The 12607-nt window shown below is 42.4% G+C and overlaps 1 protein-coding gene across 1 annotated transcript in view; it reads left to right on the plus strand.

The window, feature by feature from the left end:
• Nucleotides 1-12607, plus strand: part of LOC147718299 (nicotinamide N-methyltransferase-like) — a 203232-nt gene that overhangs the window by 122845 nt on the left and 67780 nt on the right. The window lies entirely within an intron of this gene.

Genomic DNA, 12607 nt, shown 5'->3' on the forward strand with positions numbered 1-12607 from the left:
GCTGGCCTCCTTCTGCCAACAAATTCCAACACATCCCCAACCCTTCTAAACTAGCATGTGAGCCCCCAGCTTGACTGTCACCCAGGAAATCCCTGCACAGGTGTTTTCCCTGAACGAATGTTCTTTGCCACATTGGTTGTCTCTAAAACAGACATTACTTTCTATTCTTTCTAATGTAGGCTGTGTGACTGTCACATAAGTGTCAACCTTCACTCACCACCATTTCACTGCCAGCTTTTTTGACAGTTTGTTGCGTATCTCTACTAAATAGAATTCATTCACTAAAAAGGATGAATTAACCCCATTGTGGTAAAATAATGCAAAACCCTTGTTTGTGATATCTTCATGCTTCATGGTGCCAATAACTCTATTTTGACAAAAACAACACATTTCCCCTGACAGCTGCACTAAATTGTTCTCATCCAGGTGAATTATCAACACATCTGAACAGGGTCTCATTCTTATCAACTCAGATAGCCATGGAAGCAATTGGCCCCATTTCATACTACCTTTTTCCCACCATTCAAATTTAAATTCAGTTGGATGAAAGCCAAATTAGTTCCACAATGACAAATCTCCACCTGCTTTGCAGCCCATTTAACAGATAAATGCCCCATGATCCATATGGAGAAGAATGCCATAATTGATCCAGCAGCACAACCTGGCACAAAAAGGGGGTATCTCTTTGTGCCTAATGTATCGCTTACAAAATTCTGAAGCATAACCTCTTTCAGAGAGAAACTCAATTTGTTAGCTTCTGATGCAGTCCCTAATCTAACAAAGCGCACATCAAAATATTCTGACTTTTTACTCTCTTGCACCAAAATGTTCCCTACCTGCCATTTTAAAATCCTCTCAGGCACACACAGCACAAGGTTAAAATAAATGATGTTCCTTTCCATTCCACTTCACTTAGTTCCATCCCATTTTGCCTACCAACCCCCAAAATCTCGGAAATTCTAAAAGCTCTAAAAAACATCCATAACATACATAGTTTCATCAGCAAAATGTAAAAACTGCTGAAACATACTGCTTATAAACCCCAGACCCACAACAATAACCTGGGGGTCGTAATAGCCTTTCTTTGACTACACCTTACGTGCTCTCTAAGGCAGCCCTGCAAAATCCTCCTACCCATTTTCGTTTAATGGGTTCATGACCAAAAAAGAATTTGCCATAAAAGGCAATAACTGTCAACTTGTCCCCTATTGTAGCTGCTAACGTCCCCTTCTCAATGTTAAACAGAGTGACATAGATAACATCCTTTCTACAACCCTCTTGTCATATAAATCTCTACTTACAGGGCACGGCATAGGAACCTTTAGCACGCTTGTCTGGAGTCTGACTTAGCATTCTATGCAAGTTAATTTTCTACCGAACCTACAATTGTTAGTCTCCCAAGTCCCAAATAATACTGGTATCCTGGTCTTCATTGCTTCAACTCCGGATGCCAAAAACAATGAAATATATGCCACTGTGAACAATACAATGTGCCTGCGATGTTATCATTCACAAATACCACATGTTTAGCTCTAAATGCATTGTTTTGCATGAGGCAAACAAGAATAAAACATTGCAAGTTCTTCAAAAGATTCTGGTCATTTGCTTTCTGACCATTCAACAATGCTACAACTCTTTTATTCCCCACAATAAAAGTCACTAAGTATTTGACCCACCGACCAAGGGCCACCAATAGGGGAAACAGTCTTAAAATGCAACACTCCTTCTGTCTTTCATCCACTTCTGAGGTCACCTTTCAGAGCACCCATACATACCCACAGCTGCAAAGGAAATCTGGGCTAGCCAAGTACATTCAAAATCCAGTGACTGCATTGTCACACCATTGAAATTCCTCAAAAAGAACAACCAAAACTTCAAGATCTGCTCTCACTGCAGTAGAAAACCTCATTCTGTAATACATTTGTATAATGCCTGATGTAAACACGCCTAGTCTCAGTGAAATGGATCTGCCTGTTCTTACCACTATGCATGCGAAGTTCAAATGACCCAGCAAATCTTCTACCTGTCATAATGCCAACTCAGGGCAGCTATCTCTTACTCTAGCATCAAAACCATCTACTGTATCTTAGCCAACAGCAATCTGGCTTCCATATTGACTGCATCCAGCTCTGTAAAAGGTTCCTACGCAATTAGTAGGACTGTGAATTAGATCAACAACACTTCACAATCTAGTGACTGAGCTTACTCATATCATCATTAAATATTAGATGTGGCTAGCTCACGGTACTGCATCTAAAACCCTAAGCTTCCAGAGTTATGGTTTTTGTTGGTAACCTCAAACATGACCACTCCGATTCCCAAGAAATTTGAGGAAAGAGATTTACCCTTTCATTTATCACTTTTGCATGCCCAAGGTGTCACTATGAAAAGATGCCAGAAAAAATCCCTATTGAAAAGATCTAATACTTGTAAATAAAAAATGAGCTGGGATTATTTAGCAGATGAAGCACTTCATTGTTAAATGCATTGTTAGAATGGTAAAAATACTAAGAATTCAAATGCTTCTAATATTACTCCTGTGCATCACCAACACCTCTACACTAGTGATATCAGACCAGGAGTGTGACCCACCACCAACTTCCAAACAGTGAGTGAGACTGATCTGTGCTCTGGTCCAGTTCCTAGTGGCTGCCTGGGGGGAACACCCAGAGGCCTTGCAACTGAAAATACCTTGTGTCGCCTGGAGGTGCCCAAGACGGAGACAGCGTGGATGACACAGGGGAGCTCATCCAATGCTGAAGAGACTTGAAATCTTGAGGGTCTCAGTATCTGTTCCATTTGGCCCCAGCATACACCCCCGTCCCACAGGTGGCTGTCCGCTGGATTGATGTGGGATAGACTGCCCAAAATAATTTACCACATGACTGTCTGAAGAAAGGTGGGGAGAGTGAGGTGGCATGGATATCCTTTAGTGCCTTTGGGACCTGGAGTAGTGTCTTTTTCCATCTCTAGGGTCCTACAACTGAGCCTCCACCATCTCAGCTTGATACCACTGTACCAAAAAGTCGGCTACTCTCCTTCTCCATCTGACCAGTCCTTTTCCTTGTGGCCTAAAAACCTGCTCTCCTGGTCTAGGCCTGACAAAGAACATGTTACTATGCTATGCTCTGAAGGCCGCCAAAGACAATCCAGTCATGTCACTCTGGACCAAAGCTGTGCTGGCAGACCCAGCAGTGTCACACTCCCCCCAGGCACCGGAGACAGAGTCTTCATCCTCATCCCCAATCACAAAAGGCTATATGGAGCATTACCTGCAGGAGATTCGTTCAACATTAGCTCCCTCATGAAATAGGTTAAATTATACCTCCGGGATATCCGAAAGAAGTCTCTGATATAGGAGAGCAAGGGGAAAATCTTGAACATATTGTGGACGCACGATCAAAAGACCAAGAGATGCTGTGGCAGAGGATAATGACCTTAGAGGAGTAATAGGTACAAATCAAGCAGGATTATTTGAAAAACAGAAGCTGTTGGAATAACATCTGCATTCCGGGATGCCTTGAGGTATGGAGGGTGATGACATCAAGCTATTCATGGCAGACCTACTCCAGAACATTTGAGTAGATGACGCCTCCCCACTGACTCTTGAAAAAGGCACATAGGGTGGCCTACGCCCGCAGGCACAAGGGCGTGGTACCAAACATCCTGACCAGAGTACACCTCTTTACTGAGAAAAAAGCGGTACTATCAGCTGCCAGAGTCAAACTTAAGCTGGTATTCGGTGGACTTCCCATACAACCATTCTAATATTTGACGCCTATAACACTGCAGAAGCAATATCAATTCAAACGGGTAACTGTCAAGCTCTGCAATCTGGGAATCTGCTATCAATTGGGCCATCCCTTTACCCTCTTTTTTAAGTGGGAGGGCCGATGCTGCGCACTTTAATCACTTATGGAGGCGAAGCAGCTGGTAGGCCTTGCAGTTCACACTAGTACCAGTACTGATCCTCTAGTACAAGACCCATCCGGAAGAGGTCTCCATCTGGTCTGGACCATGGTCAAATCAAAACATCACGACAAACAGAAGAGTCCACACAGGAAGCTAATAGGGACTTTATAGATCATCCCATAGCCTCTCAGGGAGGTGTCTCCTGTGTGATCTACGGTGGGCTCTCTTTGAACACAAACACCCTACTCCTTAGGTGTGGCTTACCTTGCCAGTGGAGTCTCTGCCCATGAACTTACTGGCATTTTACTGTCACCATTGGAACTCGGGGACTGGGAGGGACTTATTATCTACCCGTAAAAATGGTCTGAGGTCCCCCCTGATGTCAATCCCCTGATGAATCTTCCCCTTCAGCTGGTCCAGAGCACCTAGAGCCAGCCTCCAAAATGTATGCAAGACATTGCTGGTGCCTTTTGGTTCGTTGATAACATTTGTTTTAATTTGTTTTAGGCTGCAAGTGACCTCTGCCAAGAGTAAAAAGGGTCACACCTAATCTCAAGGCAGGGGTATGGCTTCCCCCTTATGCCACCATCCACAACTGATTCCCAATGCCAGGAGCTTAACAAGGATTCTTTTAGGATCATTTTGCCCTGGGGCCAGGGTGGGGGGTGTTCTTTCCCACACACATAGGCACACTGCGCTCCTTCCTTTCCTGCTGGGAAGTGCCATGCATACTTCAGTAGACTACAAGTAGATGATGGGAGACATTAAATGTGATTGGACATTGTTAGGGTTAGGGTTAGGGTTCCCATTGGCTGAAGGGGTCACCTGATTACTAGGGCTACAAAAAAGGCCAGGCTTAGGGCGTCTCAGCCCGGGCGTCGAGGCTAAGGGAGGAGAGGACAAGGGTAGCTGCCTGTTTGAGCCTGTTCGAGACTGGTCGGGACTAGGGACAGAACTGCTGCCCTTTTTCTCATTTAACAATACCCAGCCCACACCATCCACAACCACAAACAGAGCAACACACAGTGCACAGATTAATGTACCAGCATGCACCACCAACCCAACCAAACCACATCTTCACACCCTGCTATCCCAACTACCAAACATATCCACCATCACCCACAAACAGTACACAACTCTATCCTATACCACTAACCAATAAACTCATTACTAACACAACGCCAATCAACACCATAAATAACTACATCCCACTCAGACACACTCTCCCGGCTGTAATTACACCTCACAGTCCACCTTTTATCACTAACAAATATATAATGATCCTTCCATCCTTCCATCAACAAACACCCTCCTCTCCCTTCTACCATAATAACACTAACATACAACACACACACTGCACACCACCACACTTTGTAACTCTTGAAACAAACCAGTCTAAGATAAACACTCTCACCTCTACTTCATTCCCTCCTACACACAACATACACTTTACACATAAACACATCACCACCCTCTCTACGTCACAACCTCCTCTCACAAACACTACTACACAACCAAATCAGGTGCATGAAACATATATATCAGCACCCCTTTTCACCACACCTCAAAAGCAAAACATATCACACACAAGAGTACAACAAGATCTTCAGAGCGCAACACCTCATAATACTTACCATCACAAAATACATACATATTCCCACCTTTCAAAGCACACAAAGGAACAAACTCCAATGCCAAGCTTTCACTCTTCCACCACACCTAACACAGATACAGCAATACAGCACCTCTCTTCTAACCGCCTCTCATCCATTGGACAATTTAGAACATTACGACATGACCCACATGCTGCACCACCTCCCCTGACGCATACACCTTCCGCCTTTAACACACGCAAAAAATATAAGCAACATGCCACACCTCACAACTTTGCTTCCCCAAGTCTACCGCACAGCAATGTTACACCACAAAAGCAACACAGCTCTCCAACTCATTCTCAAACACCATCTCCAACACATACACATGCAGACCCATCAAAATGTTCTCTTAGCATGCTGGATGAGGAACACGATAAAGAACAGCTACACAATTGCTATCCTAATACAGCTAATACCAGCACTAAAAACACACCTGCTACACACCCACACAATACTGATCACTCTTCTACAAAACAAAGTCCCACTTTCACCAAAGGCCACTATCTACACTGTCTACTAATAAATGCTCGATCCCTCTCTAAAAGCAAGCATCACATCTACGACCTTCTGACCGATGCAAAACCAGACATACTATTCATAACCAAATCATGGTTGGGAGAGGATATGGCTCCAGTCCTGCATGAAGCCATTCCTCTAGGCTATCAAATAATCACCCAAAATCGTATAGCCAAAAAAGGAGGTGGTTTATCTGTTGTATTCAGGCAAACAATACATATCACTAAAGTTTACAACATCTCCATAAAGAATTGTTAGGCTCTTCTAACAAGATGCAATCCTACACCGTCTTCCACCTGTAACTTTCTGCTCCTTTACAGACCTCCATCCAGCAAGGCAACATTCCCAGACGCACTTCTAGACACAGTTTCAAACCTGATAACAATACACTCCAACCTGTGCATTCTGGGTGACCTTAACATTTGGTTTGATAAAACCAATATGACCCATCCAAAAACAATAATCACTGGCCTAGACGCATTGAACCTGCATCAGATTGTCCCCAATCCGACACACATCGCTGGACATATCGTAGATGTCATTTTTGTTAATACTGAACTAGTTACCTTTCAAACTATATTTCCAGTCACATGGTCAGACCACCACTTGCTTGCTTTCCAACATAAAACAACACTAAGCGACTCACCTAAAACTACCTCACATCCATCCACCTATCGGCTGTGGAACAAACTCAATTTAGAACACTTGGAAACACAACTAACATCCAGTACAAATCTGGAAACCATACATTCTGTTCAGAATCTATATGAGTGGTTACAGGAAGCTTTTGACATCGTGATACCACTCAAAACCACACAACAGAACAAAAGGAAAAAAGAGCCTTGGAGAAACATAGAAATAAAAGACATAAAAAAACAAATTAGAACGCTGCAACGTACCTGGCTCAAAACAAACGCCAAACAAGACAAACTTCATCTACAAAAAATTATATAAGTCGGCTATCAAAAAAGCTAAGAAAAGGTACTATTCAGACAGAATTCAAAATGCTAAATGTGCAAATAAAGAATTCTATAAAATACTCAATGAATTTCGAAAACCAAATTGCCTAGAAGGAACTCATCCTGTTACTCAAGATTTCACAGACAAACTGGCAAATCATTACACGGACAAAGCAGACATGTTGGACTCATACTTACAACAGAAACAAAGCACCAGCACTAACCCTTGTACAAAACAACTATCTGAGAATTCTCTAATCAAGCCTCTTTGTTACTTCCAACACATCTCACACGATACATTTATGGACCTGGTCAAAGCAAGCAGGCCTGCCGGCAGCCCTTCTGACCCCTGTCCGCCACAAACTATAAAGACAATTCTTTTAACAACCTCTGCTGCCATTCCAGTAGGAAGAATCATCAACGATTCCTTAACTACTGGAATATTTCCAGAAGAACTCAAACAGTCATACATACGCCCTTTACTGAAGAAAACAAACCTGGACCCGCTGAACCCCGACAACTATAGACCCATTAAATGGACCTTTCCTGGGCAAACTGATAGAAATAGCAGCGTTCGCCCAGATGTCACAATTCATTGAAGAGAATGACATACTTTCAGATTTCCAAACAGGATTCCGTCCGGCAAGAGGCACTGAATCTACCCTCCTTGCCATCTGGGATGACCTAAAGAATACAGTTGACCGCAACGGGGTTGCTGCGCTTTTCCTCTTGGACCTCTCAGCTGCCTTTGACACAGTTGACCATGACACTCTGAAACAAAGACTTTATGAAGCCGGCATAGAGGGAACTGCTCTAGACTGGATCGCGTCCTACCTTCGAAACAGAACTAATGTCATCCACACCCCACCTTTCTCGTCCAAACCGTACACCACAAAAGCAGGGGTCCCTCAAGGTTCTATCATCTCGCCCATGCTTTTCAACATGCTTTTCAACATCTACATGAAGTCTTTACCAGTACTGATCAATAAATTTCACCTCATGTGCTACAACTATGCAGATAACACACAAATACTCCTTCAACTGGAATGCTCCAAAGACATTGGAAAATCACCAATTTTCAGCTGTCTCACAGCCGTGGATCAGTGGATGACTTGAAGCCATCTCAAATTGAATGCTTCTAAAACTGAAATACTCACGTGTGGCGATTGGAAAAATTACAACCCGCTTGCTGCATGGCCTGATGAACTGGGATCACTGCCTAAAGTATCGAAGGAAGTAAGAAACCTTGGATTGACCATGGACTCCAAGCTATCGATGAATGTCCAAGTGAATAAACTAGCAAGATCAAGCTTTGCTACTATAAAAACGCTGGGACGAATCTTCCCTCATTTGGGATTTTCACACAAGGTCCAAGTTAGCATCTCCCTTGTTCTATCCAAACTCGATCACGCCAATAGCCTCTACCATGGATCACCTTTAACGACCATGAAAAGACTACAACGTATTCAGAACTCGGCTGCCAGACTACTCTTGCATATCAAACAACGAGACCACATCTCCCCTGCCTTAAAAGCCCTGCATTGGTTACCGGTTGCCAGAAGATCCACGTCCAAGCTGCTTTGTATTATCCACAAAGCAATACATGGAATAGGACCACTCTTCATCAGGAATAAAATCACCAAACACATTCAACAAAGGAACCTACGCTTTAAAGGAGCATCTCGCCTCAAAATCCATCCATACAAAAAAAAAACAATGGGTGGCACATCCTTCTCTGTTCAAGCAGCCAAACTATGGAACTCTTTACCCCCCAACATAAGATCCACCGACAACCACCTTATCTTCAGAAAACTGCTCAAGATCTGGTTTTTCCCCACATAAGCACCATACGGAAATAGAAATTTACAGCATATCCCTCTGTATATAAGCATTTGTTTTCACTATAGATATGTACCTATCTTTGTGTATTACTTTATAAAACATGTAAAACAATTATGTTGTTAGGAGAAGAAAATTAAAAATAAAAAATAAAATAAAGTAAATTAATAATAATAATAATAATAATAATAATAATAATAATAATAACAATAATATTCATCAATAAATAAAAATCATTTTTGGTCTACATGTACATAATTCCATTGTACGTCTGTGTACCTTCCATGTACTTGGATCTGTGTGTCTGTTAATTTTCACCTGAAAAAGCATATCCAATGCACTACCCTATTTCTCCTCCTGTGCCTCTATCACTACATTTAATCTGAATATAATTACTTCTTTTATGTATCTATATACTTTCAAAGTACTTATGGATCTATATATTTATCACATTCTTCTAATTTAGCATTTCCAATGCACTAGCCTATTTCTCATTCTATACTTCGCTCAATATATCTTCTAGCCAAACCTTTCTGACTCATCTCAAACTTCTTTCTACTACTCCTTCTAATGCACTACCCTATCTCTCATCCTATAGATCTATCAATATATCCTCTACATCCACTCTCTCATTTATCCCAAACCCCATACCACTACTATGATCGCCAAAATAACCTTTCTAGACTCTCTCCTGCTCTACCCCTCCTTGCATCATCTGACACCTCTTTCTACTACACCGATCACCTAAAACAAACATTTCTAAACTCTCCCCTCTGACCCCTTCCCTCCAAAACTCATTTTTACTCATCCAAAAACCACTTCCTACTGCTAAGACTTAAAAAAAAAAAAATCCTTCATCCTTCCTTTTTTAATCAAAATTAACAGACTAACATGTTCACTTCTCAAATTCCATATTCCATATTCAACTATACTAATATACTGCCCAAATAACTGAATAACATATCTACTACTCAAATTACTTCATATTTATACTATATTAATTTTCAACACTAATCCTTTATGGGTTCCGGAGTGGCGTGCTACTCGCCAGAAAAGCGCTTCAACACCCATCAGGGGTAACAAGTGCTATATGAATGCAAATCTTTCTTCCCCTTTTATCCATCTGCTATCCTTCTCACTACAAGTAACAGACTAATATCCACCACTAAAATTACCTCATATTTCACCATATTAATTCACTACTAATCCTTTACAGGCTCCCTGAATAGCATGCGTCAACAAGCGAGCGATAAATAAATACAAGCCTTTGTCTTTCAATATCCGTCTGCTATCATTCCAAATCCAAATAACTGACTAACCTATCCACCACTTAAAATGTACTTGCATGTTTCACTATACTAATTCAACATTAATCCTCTGTGGGTCCCACAGTAGCATGCTACCCGCCGAAAAATCACTTTGACGCCTCGTCAGGGGTAGTAAGCGCTATATAAATGCAATTACAATACAATACAATATCAACTGCAACATGATGCTGATTTCATCCTCTTACAAGAGAACCACTTGATGAGGTTTGACTGCCACCGCATGGTGTACCCAAGACATCCTAAGTACCATTGGGAGTGTCAAAGGCACACCACCAGACTATGTCCAACACTGTAGGCACGAGGATAGCCCCATTCCTCCACCACCACCCCAGTGACAACCACTGAATTAGACACACAGTGAACCTGCCACTAGAGTACCTGGAGAGGGTGGGATAAATGAGGGAACGTAGGTAGAGAAAAAACACCTTGTCTGGCCTGCTGCTTGTCCTATTCTATTCAGCATAGGACACAGACATCATCCGCGTATCAGACTCCACAATAAGGGATTCCAGGAATTGAGATTTCTTTAGCAGTGCAAAGACTTCTTAAACTGGCACAAGTGCTCCCACAGTGGCCTCGAACATAAACAAGGCAATCCAAATTCACCACCTGAGGTACGAGATTCGGCCGGATCCCGAACAACAACAGGCAAGAAAGGCTTGAATCCAACGCTCCAAAGACCCACACGAAGGCACAGGAAACTCCAAAACAAGGTCCTTCCAGGTGAGTTTTTACAAGGGTAGAAAACAAGCACTGGTAAGGTGCTACCAGCTTCCTTTTAAAGGACATTACCCCCAGACAAGTGACTTAAGTGTGCATGGCCACAGAGACAGGACTACAGGACTGTGGGGAGGCAGGCTAAATCCTAATAGTAAGAAGTTCAGCGAAGGGTTATTGAACTGCTCAGAAATGTGATGGCGCTCTACAGGTAGTGGTCAAATGGTAGTTTTGATATCCCAAGGTACCCTGCTCTTCGCATATTTCACGGCATCAAGGTGCATTTGGATACAGTGATATCAACCCAAACGCTAATCATTTATGCTTGTTTAAATCATGAAACAGTATGTTGAGAGACAATGAATCAACAATTGTGACACTGGCCTTAAACACTATTAAGAGATCCAGTTCCTTTTTGTCTCCCAAGGTACCCCACCAATCGCCGTTTCCTTGATACTAGTAGTATTTGGTCTCCATTTAACATAATGCTTCTGAAGAAGAGATGGCTAATACTTGAATGACTTTGCATGTTAATATGTTTAGGGGCACTACACACCACGCACCACCTCCTTACAGTTGATAAATGGATTGATGACTCGTTTTTCTTTATCTTCCCCCTTTTTTTCACCAGGTCAAATTCTACATTGTAAACTGCATATTAGATTTTTTCGTGATTTTCAGCATGTTATTTCCTTCCCACATGACACACACCATGTGGTTCTTTCTTGCGTCGCTGCATTTGTTTGAATTGTAATAATTTAAGTTTTAGCAGCTCACCACCACACTGAAAACACTCACTTTAGATTGATGTCTCACTCGGGTGCTCTCTCCTTTTAGGCACACACCAGTTCTACCCCCGTTCACCTTCTCTGGTTTCCACGTCTCTTCTATTGGCCCTGCAGCCAATCACCTCGTTCCATCACACTCTTCCACACTGGCCCTCTTTAGCCTCGCCCATTAGCAATTTTTCTTATTCACCCTCCCATCCCTTTTGTTTCACAGTTTACTTTATCTCCCCAGCCCTGAAAAGTCACGGGTCTACCCCATTATTGACGAATCACGTGTCGGCTGGTTTCTTGTGAAATAAAAATTCCCCTGTTGGTCAGGGGAACTTCTCACCAAATGAATGAAAAAAATACGATAATAACATTGGAGTTTGATCTTATCCTTTCATTGATTGACACAAGACATTGCCTAATAACTATTTTAGGTTGTGTGCGCTTGACTTTGCTTAAATCCTTATTGTACCCCCCAAAGGCCTCCCTACAGGACGAGGGTTAGAGGGGTGACATACATGAAACAAACACACTAACCGGGGAGCATGGACATCACCAGGGGGCTCCCAAGTACGGTCTTCTGGGGGATAACCCTTCCAATCAACTAGGTATTACAACCTTCCCGCCTTCTCCTAGAATCCAGGATAGCATTCACCTCAAACTCCTCAAGCCCATCTATCACTAAAAGGGGGGGAGGAGACAATTTCAAAGAGGTTCTGACATATGGCTTCAGAAGGGAAGTGTGAAACACAGGATGTACACAATACTCATCAGGCAACTCAAGTTTCATTGCAACAGGATTCACCACCTTCACAATAGAAAAGGGACCCACATATCGAGGCTGCAATTTACGGGACCCACGTCAACGTATATTTTTTAGGCCAACCATACCTGATCCCCTGCAA

This window comes from Lissotriton vulgaris, chromosome 4_1, assembly GCF_964263255.1.
Source record: "Lissotriton vulgaris chromosome 4_1, aLisVul1.2, whole genome shotgun sequence".
Lineage (NCBI taxonomy): Eukaryota > Metazoa > Chordata > Amphibia > Caudata > Salamandridae > Lissotriton > Lissotriton vulgaris.